Source organism: Aphelocoma coerulescens, chromosome 2 (genome assembly GCF_041296385.1).
Source record: "Aphelocoma coerulescens isolate FSJ_1873_10779 chromosome 2, UR_Acoe_1.0, whole genome shotgun sequence".
NCBI classification, from domain to species: Eukaryota; Metazoa; Chordata; class Aves; order Passeriformes; family Corvidae; genus Aphelocoma; species Aphelocoma coerulescens.
The window spans coordinates 30,503,659-30,524,458 of record NC_091015.1 but is presented as its reverse complement, the minus strand read 5'-3'; the positions used below and the strand labels follow the sequence as shown (position 1 = coordinate 30,524,458).

General features: G+C 35.7%; 1 protein-coding gene across 2 annotated transcripts in view; it reads left to right on the top strand.

Moving 5' to 3' along the window:
* Positions 1-20,800, top strand: part of LOC138106396 (diacylglycerol kinase beta) — a 425,706-nt gene that overhangs the window by 31,144 nt on the left and 373,762 nt on the right. For both annotated transcript variants that reach the window (XM_069006937.1, XM_069006936.1), the window contains one exon: positions 12,008-13,054. The gene's annotated coding sequence lies outside the window, so the exon portion shown is untranslated. The remainder of the gene's footprint in view (positions 1-12,007; positions 13,055-20,800) is intronic.

Genomic DNA, 20,800 nt, shown 5'->3' with positions numbered 1-20,800 from the left:
TCTAATAAGCTCTGAGATCCTAGCCCTTTTGAATAAAGGGGCTGAAAGTTAAGTTTGTTATATGATAGTTTTCAGAGTTGCTATAACTGGCTTGAATAATGCTGTTACCTCCTTTATCTATGTAGATTACCAACATATTTTGATGTGAAAGGAATGAATTCCATAGTGTGAATTTTAATACCTTTGTGCTTCACTCGCTAATGAAAAAGCGGGGGAGATCTAGTGGTAGGACCCAGTCTGGTCTTTGAGAAGCAAAGACTTTGTGTCTTATTCTCTGTGGGTAAGTCATTAACAAGTCCTCAAAGCAACTTAGGTGTTTAAAGCCTACACCCATAATAACTAGTTTGACTCCAAGTGTCTTTATCTTTACTGAGATACCACTGAATTGAGTGTTTCAATTACAATTTTTAACACACATGCATCTCTATATATACATCACAAATAAAGCAAACAAAAATTCCTAGTCATTAACAGCTGCAGATTTTTTTGTACTCAAAATAGAAGCCATTTAAGTTCATACTGTCTTACTTTAAAGCCTTATTCATGTAGGTAATTTTTGTTCTTCATGTGAATTTCTTTGGGGGTATTCATATTCTACGGTATGGGGTGTTAGCTACTTGGGAATGTAGCTAGACCTTAGTATTTCAGTTCTTAGCTGAGGAAAAACTTCAGTATGTCTAGGTTTTATACACTATTTCTTGCTGTGATTTTTGAGTGATGTATAAAATATTATGACTTACATCAAGCCTTGTGAGCCTTTGTTTTCCATTCATCTCCTCTATATTTCAGCTTTCTACACTTCTAATAGATGTCTTCTATTGTTAACACAATTACACTGCTTTGAATGGAATATTTGTTCAACAGAACATACAGAAGGTATTGTTTTTGAAAAAAAAATCTGGTGTATATTTTTGAAGAATGTCAGAATCATGCTAATTTCTGTTAACTTCATCTTTATATTCCAATATAGGACCAAAAATAACTAACTAACTAATACATTTTTACCTGGCCTCTAAGTGATTCAGTTCCCCTAATTAAAAGATTCAGTTGGCATTGCTCATTTGTTTTCTTACCTGGAGATTCCAGCATAAAAAAATATAGTAGAAATTCAGCTGGACTAAGTGCCTCATTTCATTAGCATATCTGGGCTAAAGATACAGTTAGCAAAACTAACTGTTACCTAAAATGATGATTTTAAAGTAAACAAATCCGGAAACCTTACCCTATGTTTACAGCCTAGGAAAGAATTTAAAAAAGCATAAAGCTGTTGTAGTGGTCTTAAGGTAGCAAACCCACATGGTAATTATATTAGTTAGATTAGATAGCAGCTATTTCTTTTCCCATGCAAGTATGCTCAGCATACTGGTTCAATAGTTCAGAGGTGTGGATAGGCTGGAGCAAACCTAAGGCCTTTAAGGGGAAGGCAGTGGAAAATATTTCCTTTTGGGAGTTTACCAGTTCACATATATTTCTTTTTCCAAAAAAAAAGGATTTTGATCATTTCAATTAGTTTACTAATATATTCGAAGAAATTTTTTTTCAGTTCAGTGTCTCTCAAAGGCTGCAACAGAGTACAGCCATTACTGAAACTCTAAAAGTGTGTTCTACTTTTGTTATAAGAAATCCCCTAGCATTAATGAATTTGCAGTTTCCTTTAAATACAGTTATGAGTTTATTACTGTAGTTTTGCTTGTAAGAAGTGGACTCCTTTTAATGAATCTGGTAGCATTTATAATTCCTGCAGGGAAAATTGATTTGCGTCAAGGTTTTTATCAGGAGGAAAGTGGGAAAAAAAGCTAACAGTAGCTGAGAAGCCTAGAAAGAAAATCTGGAAGAAGAGACTAACAGGATTTAGTACTGGACATCCTGTAGAGACCTATGAGAGAGACACTATCAAAAGAATATTTTGCATTTCTAGGAAAGATGGTAGAAATTTCTGTTAAATTGAAAATGAAAAATGTTGCAACATCTCTTTCTAGTTGGTCTTGAGACTAAAAGTTCTGATATTTCCAGTTCCACTAACTGTGCATTCCTGAGCAATTCTACTGCAATATTATGGTGCCAAGAGACACAAGTCTTTCATAGATAATGCCCATAGACATGCCATTTTTACTTTAAATAAGTCAACAGTAGTCTTAGATAATAGGGATCATGTTTTATGTCTTTCCCATGTAGCTTCCATATTATACTTATAGACCTACATGAGTGAAAATCAGAAATCTTGCAAGGAAGTAAAAAATTATGTGTGTGCAATACTAATGTCTCCCATCTCTGCCATATGCAAATTTTCCAGCCTATACTTGCTTCCTCTATGAGATTGGATAAGGCCACAGCCCACTGTGGTTTGGTTACAGGCTGAGACTTTGCATCAGGAGATACACAAAGAAACGTGCTAAGTAGCAACAAATTCAAGTAGCACTGACATATTACCACTCTTTCAGCAGGTAAGAAATATCATAGACACAACCTTTCCCACTACAGCTTTGTAAAGCACAAACATTCAGAGCAACTGCTGTGGTATATAAATATAAATCCTCAGAGAAAAAAAAAAAAAACCTTCACAATCTCTAAGCGATTTGATATTCTGTAGCAGACCAGCCACATAATCGTTTTGTAAGATACTTGATTAGAAAGATCTTTGGTTTAAATGCTCTCTCATTGACAATTAGAAGTGTTAATTCAATGGCTAAAGGTCAGGAATTACTCACTGTGTCTCAGAACCATATCCGGGAAATGGTCATCAGCTCAAATCAAAGGTGTTAATATGCAATTAAAGGTCACAGTGGCTTTTGCTGAATGAAATTAGCTGTTCCCTAGATTAACTTTTTCTGAAGGGATAGCTGCTTAGTTGAGGCAAGTATGCCTCCACAGGAACATTCCAGTTAAGCATCTGCTTTTCAGAGGAGCCAAAGGCTGTGATGAGACAGTTTTTATACCTGCTAGGGATAGTTTCAACGTTTCTTCCATTGCCTGGGTAGAGATGAATTTTAAAAAGAAAAAGTGAGTAAATTCATTGTAGTGAATGACTCTGAGTGTGGTTGAAAGAAGGTAAACTTTATATAAATGTAAACAAAGGTAAGCATGCTTACCTGTGATGCAAGCTGTGGCTGCCAGAATATTTCACATTGATGTTCTGTAAATTACTTTTTGTTAGTTCAGTGCCCCTGTTTTACCTTGTCAATACCACAGCTGTTGAAAATACACAGAATTACTGTATCAGTTGTTTCTTCTGCCTGGGCAGAAATATACGCATGTGGAGTCTTAATCTGATCATGTTCTTTTAGACAGCTTGTTCAGTTTTTTGTGACTCTTTTTCTTTCTTAAAATCTTTCTACAGCAAGTCTTAAGCTTCTCCTAGCATGGTATTGTCTACAGAGAAAAGGGATTTTTCTACTCTGTTGACCAAAACATTGAGTGATGCCAAAATTCTTCTCACTATTGAATATTGTCTGTGAAAATATTGAGGAGAATGAAAGGACATATCTGTAAGAAATTTGATTGAACAAAGCTTTTTAGTTTAAAAATGAAACTGCTAACTACCAAGATTAGTTTCCCAACCAGTTGTTATAAATTAAATTCATCCAGACTATGTGATATATTCCTAAACACATAGATACATCTTCAAAACAGAGATTATAACCAATTCAATTACACAGTGAGCAGCGTAAAGAATCTCAATGGTTAAGCACAGTTTATTAAATAGACCACTAATTGAGCTGTAGTAATTTGTTATGTGTAAAGGCTATGAGCCTGTCATCTCCTGCTGTAAATGAGTCATTTTATTTTCAGTTTGATAAAGGCAGGGTAGCACATGTAGGCGGTCAGAACTTGTGTTTCTGAACCTTCAGTTCTACTACGAATATTTTGGAATACTGTTGCATTCAGCCCTATTTAACTTTGCTCCTATCTCCTAGTTAACAAGCATGGTTGAAAAACATTGGCAAGTTCACTCACTTTAAAGGACACTTGCATGACAGAAATGTTTGTGTCGTTGCAGCTGCTCACAAACCACACGTCTGACTTACATGCATATAGTGATAACTCTTTTTTTACCTCTCAAATGTGCTAGTGTCACTATCTCTGCATGAACATGCATGCTGTCATTAGAAATGTTACTTTGATATCAAGAACAGTCTTCAGGGAAGAACTTGATTACAGATTTTTTTTCTTCAAAACGCTTATTTTTTCTTCAAGATGCTTATTTTTTTCTTCAAAATCCCTGTGACCTTCCATATAGTAGTTTTGCATCTAAAAATATCCTAAATTATGAAGTTGTTCCATACATAAGAAAGCACACGAAGGTGCTTACAGCTGTTGACTTTTATTAAACTTTCCAGGACCTCAGGGTAACTACCTCCAGCAGAACAGAATTAGCCTGTTCCATTCCGCCAGCATCCTCCAGCACTCACTAGATGGCTGTGTATCCTTATGAATGCTTCCTTGTAAAGTTTCAAAGAGTAGTAATAATCCACTCACCATTTGAGGGTTTGTAGGAGTAGTGTGCATTTCAGTATATGGCTTGCTTACTTTCCCATCTAGGTCATCTTTCTTTAACTTTGGCTAAAGTATCCCTTGAGTTAAACTAGATTTTTCAGCTATAAAAACATGTTGCTCTCTCTGTACCAAGTTTTACAATGCTTCCTCAACCAACCTCAAATATCCTCCATCAAACAGAAGTGAATATACTGGCCTCTCAGCAGGAGTATTCTCTTTGCAGATTCATTATTTGGAAAAGAAAAATAGCTAATTATAGCTCTTTATCCTCTAATATCTCTACAGTGGTGGTTTTATGGGGAGGAACACAAAATGAGGCAGTCTTCAAACAAACATATAACATCTTGAAAGCAAACTGATAACATGAGTTTATAAGCTGCATTCTGAGAGAGTCCCTAGTTAAAAACCTATGTCTGGATTGTGCTCTGGTTGAGTTAGTGCAACATGATACAATTTGTAACCCTGCTTGTTAACTGAGCAGCTGAAGTAGTTGAAGCCTTGTCATATTCGAGAAGAAAGAAAAATGCATTTCGTTATTGACAGTACTGGCTACTTAAAAAGCAGCCACAAGATACTCCAAAATAGAAAATTGCTTCAAGTAACTAACAATTGAAACATGACACTTCAGTTTCCTTCTAAATTTTTAAATAGCCTTTTTCTTATTGCACAAATCAATTTCTTTCTTTCTTTTTTCTGTCATAAGTTCTTCCCTAAAGTCATATATTGAAGCAATGCATTCCACTTTCAAATTTAGGTGAGGGGGAATGAGAATTTCTCCTTTTTCTTCTTTTAAGCCCATATTTCTGTTTTATGCAACAGTAAAATACAGCTTTCAATCTTTGTACAATTTTATTTTTTGTATCTTCTGTTTTGCCTTATCTTTCTACAATAAAGTCCAAATATACTTAGCACTCTCCTGATGTGAAAGGATGTCTTCTATTTTTATTAAATAATTTTAATCTAGATGGAATATATTTTTTGGACATTTGTTGAAAATTAGCCATACAAGCATGTTAAACAGGTGGACTGAATATTTTACCATTGACTAACATTGTATTAATCTCAGTTTTATTTACTATTGCTCATTTTACATCTTAATATCTAGCTTATTGTCACATTCTCAGTAGATTACTAAGTTGAGTTTTGAGTCTAAAGAGCTACATCATTCACAGTTGTAGAGTTGTTTAAGATACTTAGCCCTGGTCCTGCATGCTTGACTTCAAAAAGGACTGAGCAATCACCAACTATGTTAAGTTCAATAGGGGAAAATGCCAGATTTTGCACCTAGCATGGGGCAACCCTGGATGTATGGACAGACTGGGGAACGAGATGCTGGAGAGCAGTGCCAGGGAAAGGGACCTGGGGGGGGGTTCTGGTCAGTGGCAAGCTGAACAGGAGTCAGCAGTGCCCTGGCAGCCAGGAGGGCCATCTGTGTCCTGGGGGGCATCAGGCACAGCATCGCCAGCCGGGCAAGGGAGGGGATTGTCCTGCTCTGCTCTGCACTGGGGCATCCAGAGTGCTGGGGGCAGTTTTGGGTGCCACAATATAAGAAAGGCATGAAACTATTAAGAGAGTGTCCAAAGGAAGGCAGTGAAGATGGTGAAAGGCCTTAAGGGGAAGATGTATGAGGAGCAGCTGAGGTCACCTGGTCTGTTCAGCCTGGAGAAGACTGAGGGGAGACCTCATTGCAGTAACAACTTCCTCATGAGGGGAAGCAGAGGGACAGACACTGATCTCTTATCTGTGATGACCAGCAACAAAAACTGAGGGAATAGCTTGATATTGTGTCTGGAGAGTTTTAGGTTGGATATCAGGAAGAGGCTCCTCACCCAGAGGGTGGCTGGGCACTGGCACAGGCTCCCCAGGGAAGTGGTCACAGCACAAGCCTGTCAGAGTTCAAGAAGCTTTTGGACAACTTTCTCGGGCTCATGGTGTGACTCTTGGGGATGGTCCTGTTGCCAGGCCAGGAGTTGGGCTTGGTGATCCTTGAAGGTCCCTTCCAACTCATCTGATTCTGTGAATATAGTGCCCCAAGAGCTATTTACAGCTATTTACAATTATTCTGTCCAATTGCCTAGTTAGACTAAGGGTCTCTGCAGCTCCTTGATTATATTTGGGTTTTCTAATTGGCTGTTTGCTTTTCTGTTGTCTTATAGTGTAACTGTAAAGTGATTAGATAGATTTCCTAATGTTCATATATTGCTGCATTCTGAAACTTCTAATTAATTAGAAGGGCAAAAAAACCTGTGTCCTTGATAAAAATAGGACACCTTAGTTCTTCTAATTATTTTAATATAGAATATTAATATATGATGACTCACTGTTAATTTACATAGCCAAAACTTCTGCCTCTGATTGCAGCAGTGGGTAGGATTACTTTTGAGATGAGCCACTTTCACCTGTTCATTTATATTCTACTTCCCCAACTTCCATATTGTCAGAAATATCGCTTTTGTCTCTGCCACTAGTTGGCTAAAAGAGGATAAAAGCTATCTTGTGAAATACATTGGAAGGAAGAGAGAAATCATAACCTAAATTTCTTTTTATATGAATGTGAATAAAACAAGCACTGGGAATGGAAGCCTTAAATGGATAAAAACAATTTAAATCCAAATGTCAGGTTTGAGTTTATTAAGATAAATAAATAAACTTCTACATACATAGCAAAGAAAACATCTCCTGAGATACCCGAAATCATAGAAGGTCATCAGAAAATAAAGAAGGGGTAGACTTTTAATTTATTCTTACTTTTTTGTTAGTGTGTGCATCACAGTGCCTGTGGTTAAGGCTGGAGTTGGAAGTGAAGCTGTCGTGTGATGCACTAGAGTATAATTGAAAGGATTGAGTGGTGGTTAGAATCAGTGGTTACAGCAGGAGAAGCAGTCAGCTGTGTGATGTGTGCATGTGTTCCTACTTCAAGCTTTAATAAAATAGTAGGGAAACACCATAGGTGTTCTTGAGTATGCTGCGTACAAATTTTCAATAGAAATATATGCTTGATTGTCATTCTGAATGCTAGCAGATCAGACTGAACAAAAGGATCTGGCTTTCAGTCCTCCATTAGAAGATGATTCTTCAGGTTACTATCTCATCATACATTGCTTGTTAGTTCTGTCTCTTTCCAGTTTCTCAAGCTTCCCACACACAGCATGTTTTGTGAGCAGGAGCTGCTGTTAGGCTGATCTTTATAGTCTGAGACACCTGTCCTGAACTCTCACGTTGCCTTGCATGTGTTCTTGGCAGTGTATCCATTGATTCATGAAGGGAAGGAACCATCATCACAGTTAAAGAAGTAGTACTGGACTCCAAAGCAGTTTGTCTGCATGTACTTAGTTACTCAGGTCTTTTATTTGGTCTAGAAATGGTAAAGACAGTGAGCACTAAAGGCAGTGTAGCACAAGTAAAACCAACCTAAATTTACTAGGACTGCAAGGAACCAGTGTGTGTCAATGTTGTTTTCTTGCATCCCAGCAACAAAAACCTGACAAGCTTCATCATGTTATGTCTGGATTATCATTTAAATTGAATCACAACTGAAAATATGTTAGTTTAGAATAAATTCCTCACTTCAGATATGGGAACTAAATGAAATATAAACAGTGGAAAAAGTCTAGTAATCCTGTTACTAAGCAGCAACATCAGTAATGGAAACACTCTAGCGGATACACGAGAATAGTTAGTCATTTTAAGAGACCTAGATTAGTCTGCTTCAAACCTGTAGTTACCAGAAACAGGTGGATCTACCATAATGTAAGATTCCCATAGACTCATCTTTGCCCTACAGGTATTTTATCTACTATCTATTTTCTCTGTAGTTATCTCTAGTCCAACATCTGACTAGAGAATTCCCTCTTATTGTGTACAAACCCAAATATATAGGAGAGAGGTTGCATTTAAGTACAAGTTAGCTGTCTGGTGTCAGAGGCCTTTGGAATGTAAGGCAGGGATTTGAAGACAGCTGTGTATCTTCACTGAGCTTGAAAAAGAAATTATGTGTTTTAAAAACTAAAGGTAAGTCAGTTGTATTTATGATACAATGTTGCAGATAGAAATTTTTTGCAAGGAACAGTCTAAATCAGGTTATATAACTAACATATAAAAATATTAGTTAATTAGCTGTGAATTTTAAAGAAGATAAATTGACCCTGTAAGTATTTGCTATGGCTTGAGCAATTGCAGGGACATGCTGCACCCTTATCAACAATAGTCATGCACACTGTCAGAGGTGAGCTATTTTGTCATGAACTAGTAAGGAATTTCTCAAAAATAAACTAATTCTGGCTGTCCAGTATATGCCCTGATTGTTGAAATAAACCATGGTATGGTAAGCATTTTATTTCTTTGTTGAGGTGTTTTGCAGTGAGCAAGATGACAAGAGCAGTTTGACCTTTTGAAAACTAAAGAACTGGCCTCTGATAGCTATTATAAACCCCAAACAGATAGCTTCTCTTCTTCAGCACACTGACCACAGTGTAGCATAGTGGGTTTAGAGTTATTGTATAAAATAATAAAAATAAAAAAAGTTGTATTTAAGGTCTGTGGATTCAGATTGATGTGCAGTATCAGTTTCCGATACTGGATGACTATAAATTCACTGGCTTTCTTAGGGATCAGTGATATACAATGATATGAGATTGATGGGAAAATTTCTTTGAAACAGAACTGACTTTTACTCTAATTTCTTCATTTGTTTTCCTATGCCATTTATTTCTGCCCAATGAGATTTCTTAACTGGACTTGTTTTGATTAATTTATTTTAGACTTACCATCTTTAATAATATCAAATTTTTTGTAAGAGGTTCTTATATGATGTTGTATTATCACAATTTCATAAAAATTACAAGGTTATGCAGGGGCTATGACTCAATAAAAGGCCATGAGGAAAAAGCTTCAGTTCTTTAATTATAGAGATTATAAATATCTAGGAAAGCAGGTACCTTCTCTGCCCTGATTCATTATTCCATATTTCAAAATCTATTACTTCTATATATATATAAATATATATATATATCTCACTTAAGAAATCTTCTAACTTTATTATTTGAAAATAGACACTTTTATATAACCAAAATATATACCCATTCACAAATGTCTGCATGCAAAACTGTGGTTATAAAACTTACTTGAGTTTAAAAAGGAAAAAGAAAATAGATCATCACATTAAAAAGTGCATTCACGTTTCTTTTGTGTTATAAAAAGATGCATATGATTGTCCCACATTTACTTCTTGCAAAACTGCATCACATTAATGATCCTCAAGGGTTTTGTTAGGGTTTTTTTTCAGATATTGCTAGTGGTTTATAATTAGAGTTCTTGAACCTGAGATAAATACTTTATCTGAAAAAATCCTTTATCTTAAAAGATAATTAAGAGTTTCCCACAACAGAACTGGTAGAAGGACTGCTCTATGATTAAATTGAGAACAGAATGTCTGTTCCATCACACTTGGTTTTGTATTAAAACTTGATAATGATCTTCATTTACAATAGTGATACCCAACTAACCATATGGACAGAAAGATATGAAACATCCCCTGTGAAGTGAACTTAGGCACTTGTGGTTTTAATATAATAAAAGATGCCACAACTATTTCTGAGCTGCTGGATTTTGTTGCTTTAGCACCTTGCTTAACTAACCTGAATGCTAGGCTAAGTTGTAACGATACTTTATAAATTGGTAGGGTTTTTTCTGCATTGGTCAGCTGGGAGGCTCGCCATCTGATATTTCTGTGTACTCTTGAAATAAAATTATCTTGTGTTTTCACTGGTATGATTTATTCTGAACAAATCCATTTAGATGTACTTGTTTCATAGAAAGTAAGTGGTTACACCCAGGAAGACATGCTAAAGATTTAAGTATTAAGGTATCAGTTAAAACTCAGGGAACTTGTGGCTTCAGTTTTCTTTATATTTAGGTTTCCTAATATTTTCACAGCTGTTCTTACTGCCTTGAAGAAAAATTTTTTCAAATATCACCATGCTGTTTAAATGAGATCATTTGACTTTTAAAGCAGTCAATCACAGAATAATTTGAGGTCAGTACTGTATTCTGTCTTGTATTGTTCTATAAGGAATAGCATGTTATATAATGATAACAATGAAGAACTGAGTGTCAGATGATTAAGAGGAGCAGCTGGTGGATATTGTCTCTCTGTTGGCCTTCTGGATGAGTAATCAACTAATAAAGGTATCAGTTATGAAGAATAACTTCAAAAATAACTACTAAAATATTCCAATATTTATAATGCTATCAACAATATTTTGCAGTTTAGTAATTTAAAAGCTTCTAAACTAAATTTTTTTTCTCCAGTAAGTTTACTTTATAAGTAAATAAAACATGCTTTTTTTTTGTTTTGAATCCTTAATGCACTGTAGACTACTTATTCACAATTTGCATGGCAAAATCAGTGTGGCTGGTTTTCTATTTAAATATGTGAATACTGTGGTGTAAATACACCTGATTTTGTGCCAAGTACCAGCTCACAGGACAAGACTCTGATCTACTGCTCATCCTTTATAATATAGGTCTGGTCAAATTTTTCAAATTATTGTAATATAATCACTTAGGGATAGTCATAAAATGCCTGAGGCAGTCAGGCCTCCCATTAACTGCTGCAGATAGCAAAGAGCCTGTCTTGTTTATCAGGTAGTGCAGTAATTGCATTTCAGAATAAAAGGTAGCCTTTCTGCTGAGTATAACCTTAGAATTAAACGTGGCAACCTAAGCACTGCAACTTGCATTGTTCTGTGTGTCTTTATTTAGGAACATCCTGAGAAAAAGGTGGTGGTTTGACCACTTGAGAGTAGCTATTGAAGAGACTTGTTCCTTTGTGAATGCCTGTATTCTGAGTTTCAAAAGCACTTTTTGCTTATGAAGTCTTTGATTACAGGTATTTGGTTAATTATAGATAGCAGTAGCTTTTCTCCTCTAAATCTACTACCCGAACATTGGATTTGGTGTAGTAAATGTGAACCCATATTTATTCATGATGGGATGAGCCTTTTAAGAGACCCAGGCTAAGCAATGTGTGTAGTTTGAGATAACTATGGTATGCTAGACATAGCTAATGTAGATGGTAGTTAATGGATAGAGAGAGGCACGTTTGGAGTTTGAGAGATCCCAGTAAACAAAGATGTTTATATGGCAGAGTGAATTGCTTTTTCAGGCTGTGTGAAGTACAGATGAGTAACTGAAGTACAGACCCAATGTGGCTAATATTAGGTGATAGGAAATGTAGCTTGTTTCTAAAAGTTATCCCAGTTTTCTGTATTTCTCTTTTTTTGACTATGCTTTTTATTTCAAATGTTTACAATTACAAATACATCAAGATATGGGAACGTACTGGATTTATTTAGTAGTAGAATGTTATTTCCTTTTTGTTTAGAAACTGGAAGGATGTATTGGGTTAATTCCCACTTAATGCGTTGAATAAAAAAGGAAAAAACAGGTGGTCTGGTTCAGGATTCAAGCTATTGTTTGTGAGTGTTAACATCAGAAAATATTTTTTTTACAGTTGTACCACTTGAAGGAAGAAGATGAAATCAACAACGAAGTTTATCATTTGTTGTCTGAAAATTATTTCTACTATCAACAGAGAACACAACAATTAGCACTAATTTGTTGCCTTGGCAGATTTCACACAACACAAAGATTAGATTAGTAGGAGATGAACTGCAGATTTTTCTTACTTTTGGTGGAAAAAAATGTGGAATATACACTTCATGTTTTGGGAACTTATATGAATATATGTCATGTAGCAATTACTGACAAAAAATGTTAGAAGTTTCAGGAAGGTGACAAGTTGTAGGTTGAAAATGGATGCTATAATGATGCGAAGAATGATCATGAAACAGTAGGATTTTAGTGGACATATGGTATTTTCCCAGAAAAATATACTTGAGACTGAGAACATATCACCTTTTTCTAAGTGAACGTTTTCTTCTGTTTTGCTGTATGTATAGTACTTTATACTGTTAAATAACCCGTATTTGAAAAAAATATTAGTATAGAGTCACAGAATCAGATCTAGGAGGTCTCTGTGTTACACTAACAAATAACAGACATTGTAATTTGTAGAAAGAAATTTGGTGGTCAAACTTTTTTGGTTTGTATTATTTTAGTTTCAAAATATTTTCATTTCAGTGGTTTTTGTTTGCTTTTTTTTTTAACCAGGCTGCTTATAACCAAAATAATTAGTGCAGTCACATTTGAATTAAAGAATAGTGCAAAAATAAATTATCTAATGAGACTGGAAAAGGAAGTCAATGCAAAATACACTCAGGAATCAACGCTGGTGTTGTCTCCAGAAAAATTGCTGTACTGATTTTCATGAAGTATATTGATGTCACTGTCACTATGACAACATTGTGACAAGAACTAGACACTCTAGGCTACCTTGTAAAAAGGATCTGTCATCTGTATTTTTTTTTTTTTTGCATAAAAAGTGATAGAAATGAGAACCTCTCCCCCAGCACAGGATTTCATTTAAGGCTAGATGGATTGTTACAGGCATCGGGTCAAGGTATTCCTGAACAAGTGACAGGCTGGCTTTTCAAGACAGGTAAGATCAACATATTCAAATATAATATGCTTTTACTTTTCAACTAACAAAAAGAAGAAAAAAATTTTATTCTCTGAAACAGAAACATTTGTATGCAGAAAACTAATGTTTTGAGATATTTCTCAAAAGTATGGCAGGATTTTATATCTGAGGATGTAAGAAACATTTGGGATAGTATGTATATAATGCAACTTCTAAGAGGATGGAAGGGGGGGTGGTTTCCATGAGATTCTTTTTGCTCTTTTAATTTAAAAACGATGTCTCCAACTTTTTGTAATTCTGGTTCTCTGTTATTTTAATGAAGCCACAGAATCTGTGATGTACTGAACTTTTTCTTTCCTTTTCTTAGCTATATTTTATCACCCGCAGATCTAGTTTATTTTCTCATTGTGTATCTGTGTGATCTCTACTGTCTCATAGTTTTTAATGTTTGTGTTTTCTCACATCAGAAGTACTACGTGGTGTCAGCATAATAGCTTAAGAAAATTGCAGTCTCTGAAATTACTATATTAACAATATTTTCTGTGTTAAGCTACGTTACTTTTTTTGCAATTCTATTCATCAACTATAGGGCTTTTTTTTTATTAGCTGTTTAAAAACACAGAGTACCAACATGGTATCAGCATGGAAAAACACCTAGATAAATTTTTCCCAGAGGTATTTGAATTCCTAGTAATTCCTAAGCAGATCATACACTCCTATGAGAAGTTTGCAGGTTTGTTTTGCTGCCTTTTAACTATATAAGGCTAAATGAGCAGATTTATTAAGTTCTGACTCTCTTGATCTTGATTTCAGTTAAAACAATTAGCTGGTGTTGATTTCTAAACATTAATAATATAACATTTAAAACAAACATACTTATCCTAAAATGGTCATGATTTCAAAATAAAATTTTATTCATTTATCAAATATAGCATTTGGACATTAATAAGAACAATGACTTTATAAGTTTCCTTTATACATTAATAAATATTCTGTTCTTCAATTATTCACCAAGTGAAACTCATTTAATTGGAAAACTGAATAAACCAAAAAGTTATTATTTAGCTAGTATATATTCCTGGGAAATAACTGAAAAATACAATGATGAGGCAAGATTTTGTATATAGAGTTTGAAGATAGGCATATGTATTCAGGAGTTATAAAGCAATCTCATCTGAGGGGAAAAGCTATCAGGCTAACAGCAGTAGTCATTGCACCATTGGTGCTTAATATACTGAGATGAAAAAATCAGAGTGAGTTCTATCTCCTCTAAATACAGGCTTGAACAGCTGTGGACCCCAATGCACATTATCTTAAAAAAACCCCAAACAAAACCAACCAACCAAACAAAAACTTCCCTCCTCTACACCCATCAAAAAAGGGAATAGGTCATTTGCTTTTAAAACAATTGTCCCAAGGTCTTGAGCAGGTTAGCTGCTTTATTCCAAGTCATAAAAGTGCATTTAGGTTTTCTCAATTGCAATGTGTTAGACTAATTACTTTAAAAGTATTCTAAGCTTGGGTGGAATTTCTCTTGAAAAATGCATGTTGAAGAATTGTAAATTCTCACACCAGAATTTCAGTTAACACTGCAGTGAAATGAAGTCATATGAACGTACAACCTTTGCATAAAGGGATCAAGTAGCAACAACCAAGGGAGATGGTGTGGTCCTTTGGCTCTCTTTCACTCTGTACCATGTCAGATCACTCTAAAACGCCTTGTGTCTATCTAGAAGTGAGTTATAAGGAAACTCTTCTCCTTTGCCCAAATACACTTAGGGCTCAACTTTAGCTGAAAGATCTTGTCCTGGTACAATAACAGCATAAGGTGGGTATTTGCTCTGTGGATGAATTTTAGGCACAGGTGAGGTAGGAAGACACCAGGGCATTAGACTGCAGGAGATGGCTTTTCCCATTAAGAACCTGAGTTAAAAGCAAGCTGGATGGCAGGGCCCAGAGAGTGGTCTCTAGTGGGCTTCCCTAGGGCTCAGTATTTGGCCCAGTCTTGTTTAATATATATATTGGTGATCTGGATGAGAGGGTCGAGTGCACCCTCAGTAAGTTTGTGAATGACACTGAGCTGGATGGGAATGTTGATCTGCTGGAGGCAGGAAGGCTCTGCAGAGGGGTCTGAACAGGCTAGATCAATGGGCTGAGGCCAATTGTGTGAGACTCAACAAGACAAGTGCTGGGGCTTGCACTTGGATCACAACAACCCCAGGCAGCACTACAGTTTGGGAGAAGAGTGGCTGGAAAGGTGCCCAGTAGAAAGTGACATGGCGTTGCTGGTGGACAGTCAGCTGAACGTGAGCTGCCAGTGTTCCCAGGTGGCCAAGAAGGCCAATGGCATCCTGGCTTTTATCATAAATAATGTGGCCAGCAGGACCAGGGCACATTGTACTCGGCACTGGTGAGGCCACATCTTGAATCCTGTGTCCAGTTCTGGGCCCTTCACTTCAAGAAAAATATTGAGGTGCTGGAGCATGTCCAGAGAAGGTCAACAGAGCTGGTGAAAAGTCTGGAGCACAAGCCCTGTGAGGAGCGGCTGAGGGAGCTGGGGATGTTTAGCCTGAAGAAAAGGAGGCTCGGTGGGGCCTTACCACGCTCCAACTTCCTAAAAGGAGGCTGTAGCCAGGTGAGGGTAATTTTCTTCTCCCGGGCAACCAGGGACAGGATATGAGGACACAGCCTCAAGGTGCAGAGGGGAGGTTCAGGTTAAATATCAGGGAGAATTTCTTCATGCAAAGGATTGTTAAACATTGGAATGGGCTGCCCAGGGAGGTGGTGGATTCACCATCCCTGGAAGTGTTCAAGAAACGACTGGATGTGGCACTTGTTGCCACGGTCTAGCTGACAAGGTGATTGGTCAGAGGTTGGACTCAATGACCTTAGAGGTGTTTTCCAACCTAAATGATTCTGTGATTCTTTAGAAAACCCTTCTGCAGCCCGCAGGGGCTGGGGGTACATTGGCAAGGGCAGAGAGACTGTTCCCTCTGATAGCACAAGTCGCCATCTTCTATTGCTGGCTTCAGGAAGTTCCAAGTCCAATTTCCCTGGGCCCCATCCTATCTAAAGCCTGTTCCTTTTCAGCTGTGTTCAAGCTTTGTGTCCATTGGACAAGAAAATTTAGTTTCGACCACTTATTGAAAAACCCAGAACTGGTTCTATCACTCCATGATTTTACTTCTCAGAGAGGTTAGTTTAACTCTGATGTTGCTTTGTGATATAAAGTTTGACAAATCATATCCGGTTGCTACTGACAGGCAGTGGGATTGAGGCCTTATTAAAATTTAAATCCTTTTTAAAGCTTGCTTTGTTATCTGACCACTAAAAAGATAATTTATTAGCTTTGTCATGATCAGTATAAATGAGAAAATAATGTATTTCATGTGCAAGTATAAATTCTGATTTTTGAAAAATAGTTATGTTAGTGGAATGACCATATTATACAAATGTGCGATCTCAGATTCTGTTCATGTTTTGAATTCTGTTAGAGCTTATAATATTTTCATGACTTTGATATTGGAACCTTCAGTACTTTGTAAAAGAATAAATATTTTCAAAAAAATATAGAAAACCCCCTCATTTTCAGACCCAGATTTAAGTAACTATATGTATCAATTTATAGTAGTGTAAGCAGTAACCTGTTTTGGAAAATATAAAGAACAAGTTGTAGTCAGCACTCACTCTGATGTTTTTATGATTTTATGGTTGTATTGTATATTCTGTTAATGAAAAACATTTTGTAAACAACACAAAGGATTAGTAATCAGATTAATTAATATTAACTAAGTGCTTTTAGAATATAACACAAATGTGAAGCTAATTCCTTCATTAATGTTTCCAAATAAGCTGATTTTGCACTGATTTTGAATGAAGTTATTCTCCATTTCCTCAATTGCATATTTTTAAGATCATGTGAAGAGGTATAAATCTATAAGACAGTATAATTCTGAACAGCACCACTCTAAGTCTGGTGCCTTTTTAGTAATCATTTTCACCTGCTGAGTATAGTCTAAATAGTAGTTTGTGTTCCTCTCAGAGAAGATGATTTACTGCTTTTAATCATGTAAGTGAACACATGAGGGAATGAAGCTGATTCTGTTATTTAACTCTTCAGAGGAATTAGTGAATCCCCAAATATATGCAAAACCACTAAATAGCAAAGCTTTAAGCAAGGACATCATACAGATTCTGTAGATGGTGCTGCAAGCTGTGATACACAGTTTATGAAGAAATCAGTCTGAGCCTCAGTTACCTATAGGTAAACATAGTGCATAATAATAAAAAAAAAATTTAAATACCCCCAAACAAAAAACAAACAAGCAAAGAAAAACTCAAAAAAACACCCCAAACAAACAAAGAGGACGAACCGCAACACATAAATTACACAAAATAAAACCTGGATTTGAAAGTTATAAAGATGGAATAAGAACAGAAATTTTTCTGCATTTAAAATTGTGCGTCTGTACAATTATTTATATGCCACATGATTTATATGAGTGGGAACTTACTCCACTGGCCTTCTATTTCCATGCCTAGTTAATAAGTGTGGGGTTTTTTTCTATTGTGCTTTTTTGGGGGTTGTTTTGGCTTTTTAGATGTTGGTTGGTTTTGTTTGATTTTTTTTGTTTGTTTTTTGTTGAGGAGTTTAGAAGATTTAAACTTTCATGTCATATGTCTTGCTGATGATGAATTATGTATTTATGTATTTTGTTATTTTTATATTTTTTGCTGCTGAGGGATTTTTTTTAGAATAACAGTTTTATTTGGAATTTAAATTTTTTACAGTGGCAACTTCAATTTTAAATTAATCACATCTTGGCATTAGCTCAGATCAATCCACACATAACAATCATCCACAAAGGGGAAATTGCAAGTTCCCTTTCAGATTGCTTTTAATACTCTTCCATGACTGCCTCTTCAAAAATAAATGGGAGATGATCCTCTATTTCAATTTCCCAGTCAGCCCTGGAGTAGATTCTTTTAACATGGTGGATACTTCAGACAAATCTCCACTTTTTCTGAGAAGTAATTGAGAAAGGCATGTCTCCACATTTCTTTTACAGACGGCAGATTTGCTTCTAGTGTTCTTCTGAAATAACTGAGTGGCTAAAAGAGAAAGTATTTTTTCCTTTTGTTAGTATATACTTTTTTGATCTGACATCTCCTCCATGATGAAATGGAGGCAAGTGAAACTGAGCATTTATAAAACATGTGCAATGTGTAATGGAAAATCTGAAAAATCAGAAATAATGGATAAATTATGTGTTGTTCTGGTTACCAACAAAGGCCTTCGTGACACAAATGTCGTATGCTTTGTGTCCTGCAGGAATATTAAGACTTGCTGCATGCTGGGAAGTACACGCAGGTGAGATCAGATCAAAGATCCCAGTTAACTTTGCACTTAATCAGGATATGGATACATACTGTTAGACAATTTTTCCTTAGAAGGAAAGAATTGTTATTCTAGGTATTGATGGGTTAGTAATTATGGGAAAGTCTGAGAGCAAACAGGCAATAGCTGCATTGGTGAACAACTGCTTCTCTGCTTTGTACAGTCCCTTCTTTTATTGTCTTGGCCTCGAAGCCTGTGAAGCTTGTCTTATCTTGAAATGTCATTGCAAGGATTAGTTAAGGTTTGAGATAGTGCTGAACACTTTCACTGTGTATCTGTTCCTCAGCCCTTTAGTGTGGTAGCATGTGCCTGTGTGCAGCCCTCATCCAGAATGTGGGTCTCTTGATGGTTTGTCTTGCCAGCACTGCTTGTGAAGAATGTGAAAATGTTTCTCAGTCAGATTTGAATAATTCTTTCTGCAGCGTGGTTATTTTGTGGTATAAATCACACTACACACTCTCCCTTTCCCCAGAGAAAATATCCACGTAGCATCAGTAATATTGACAGTAGATATAAAAGTATTCATAAATAAAACAAAGAAAACAAATAAGTCCTTTTACTTTTTGAATAATCTCATGGTTCCTCTTGTCTCAGTGCATATAAATAGCAGTTTTTCCCAAATATGTGTGTCTCCTCCAAATCTGAAAAATAATGATTGATGTCAGCTATATTGCTTCTGATGAATCAGTGCAGAACCTGTCATATAGACATGACAAAGGCCACAAAGAGCCTTCCCATAACTCAGTCCTGCCAACACTGGCCTCTTGATATTATTGCCTTTTTAGACATACATACTTATTAACATTACTTAAATCCAGTATATATCTGACTTTAAAAAAAGTTATGGGACCAATCAAATTTTTAAATAATAGCAATGAAAAATTTTGAAATAGACTTTGTTTTGAAAATCGCAGATAACTTAAAATTTATATGGTGCCTTACATGTTTAAAGCACTGTCTAAGTACTAACTAGTTTTTCACCTCTAGCTGGTAGCTAAACAATGCAGCAATTTTATGATATGGAAAAGTGTGAGAGCAAAAATTAACAATGTAGCGAAACATACCAGATAAGATTTTAGGAAATGTGTTCCCAAAGCTATCACCAGCCATACAGGAGGCACTGATTCTTAGATTATAATTTTGACTATAGTCTTGCTATAAAGGAACTAGAGCATAAGTGGTATAAAATATTTATCCTATTAGCAATTCCTGCTAGAAATTGTTAGTTGCAAGGGAACACTTATAATGTATTCTGTGTTGTCAGCAATGTGGGTTGTTTATTTGTGTCATTTGGGGTTTTTTGGGATTTTTTTCTGATTATTGAGACAATATCATTTCATCAGTTTAATCAATGACATGATTTGATAATAAATAAATAATAAGAATGACTGTGTTTGGTGTACTATTCTTCAGGATTTCTTTCCAAGTAGATACAAAGGCCTTTGGATGGTCTAATTGCTGTAAATGTGACTTAAATTTCTGATTGATTTAATGAATAAACTTTTAGGGATTTCTGTTTAAATATGCACTTGCTAGCCAGGTAGGCTGCTAGATCTTGTTCCATGTTCAGTCAACTTTATATTTATAAATTTCTGCCAATTGTTAAGGAGAATTTTTTATAACTTTAGCTACATGCAACTTTTTCATCTGTTAAAACATTTTCACAGACTTGTTGGAGAAATAAGCCATAATTTAACTGACTTTTTTTAAAGGAAAGCCTCTTTCAGCTTGAATTTCCTTTTTTGTTTTGGTTTTTTTCTTTCAAAAATGTTACTACATAAGGTACATTTATGTTTCACTATATTGCAGTTTGGTTATCTGAAACCAAGAATCTGGAAATTACTGAACAGCGTACAGTTATTACTCATTGCTCATTATCTCATTGCTAATAGCAGACTCATTATGAACACATTTTATTTGCCTTCTGTATTAAACAAACTATATCAGGCACTAGGCGTATCCAACTGTGGTCAGTGATGGATGCCCCAATTTATGATCCATCAGGTTGCAACATGCCCTGTCTGTGCTCCATCCTTTCCCTCTCACAGGGAAACATTACTGCAGCCTTTCCCACCCATATCACAGCTACGTGGTGGGAGCTGTTGTAAGTCCCTTAACTATCTAGCTGTACATGTATTTTCTATAATTTGCGCTGTTTAGATATACATGTGTTATTTTACCTAAGTACGTTAATTTAATATTAGTATATTTTAAATGTCATGTTAAATAAACACCTTAATTCTTAACGCAGGTGTCTAGGAATTGCATGCTTAGTTTTTCCTGTTTTTCCTGTGTTTGGTTGCAGTTATAATATGAAATTACTGAGAAGAGTTAAGCTTTGCCATTTTCCCTTAAGACTTGCATTA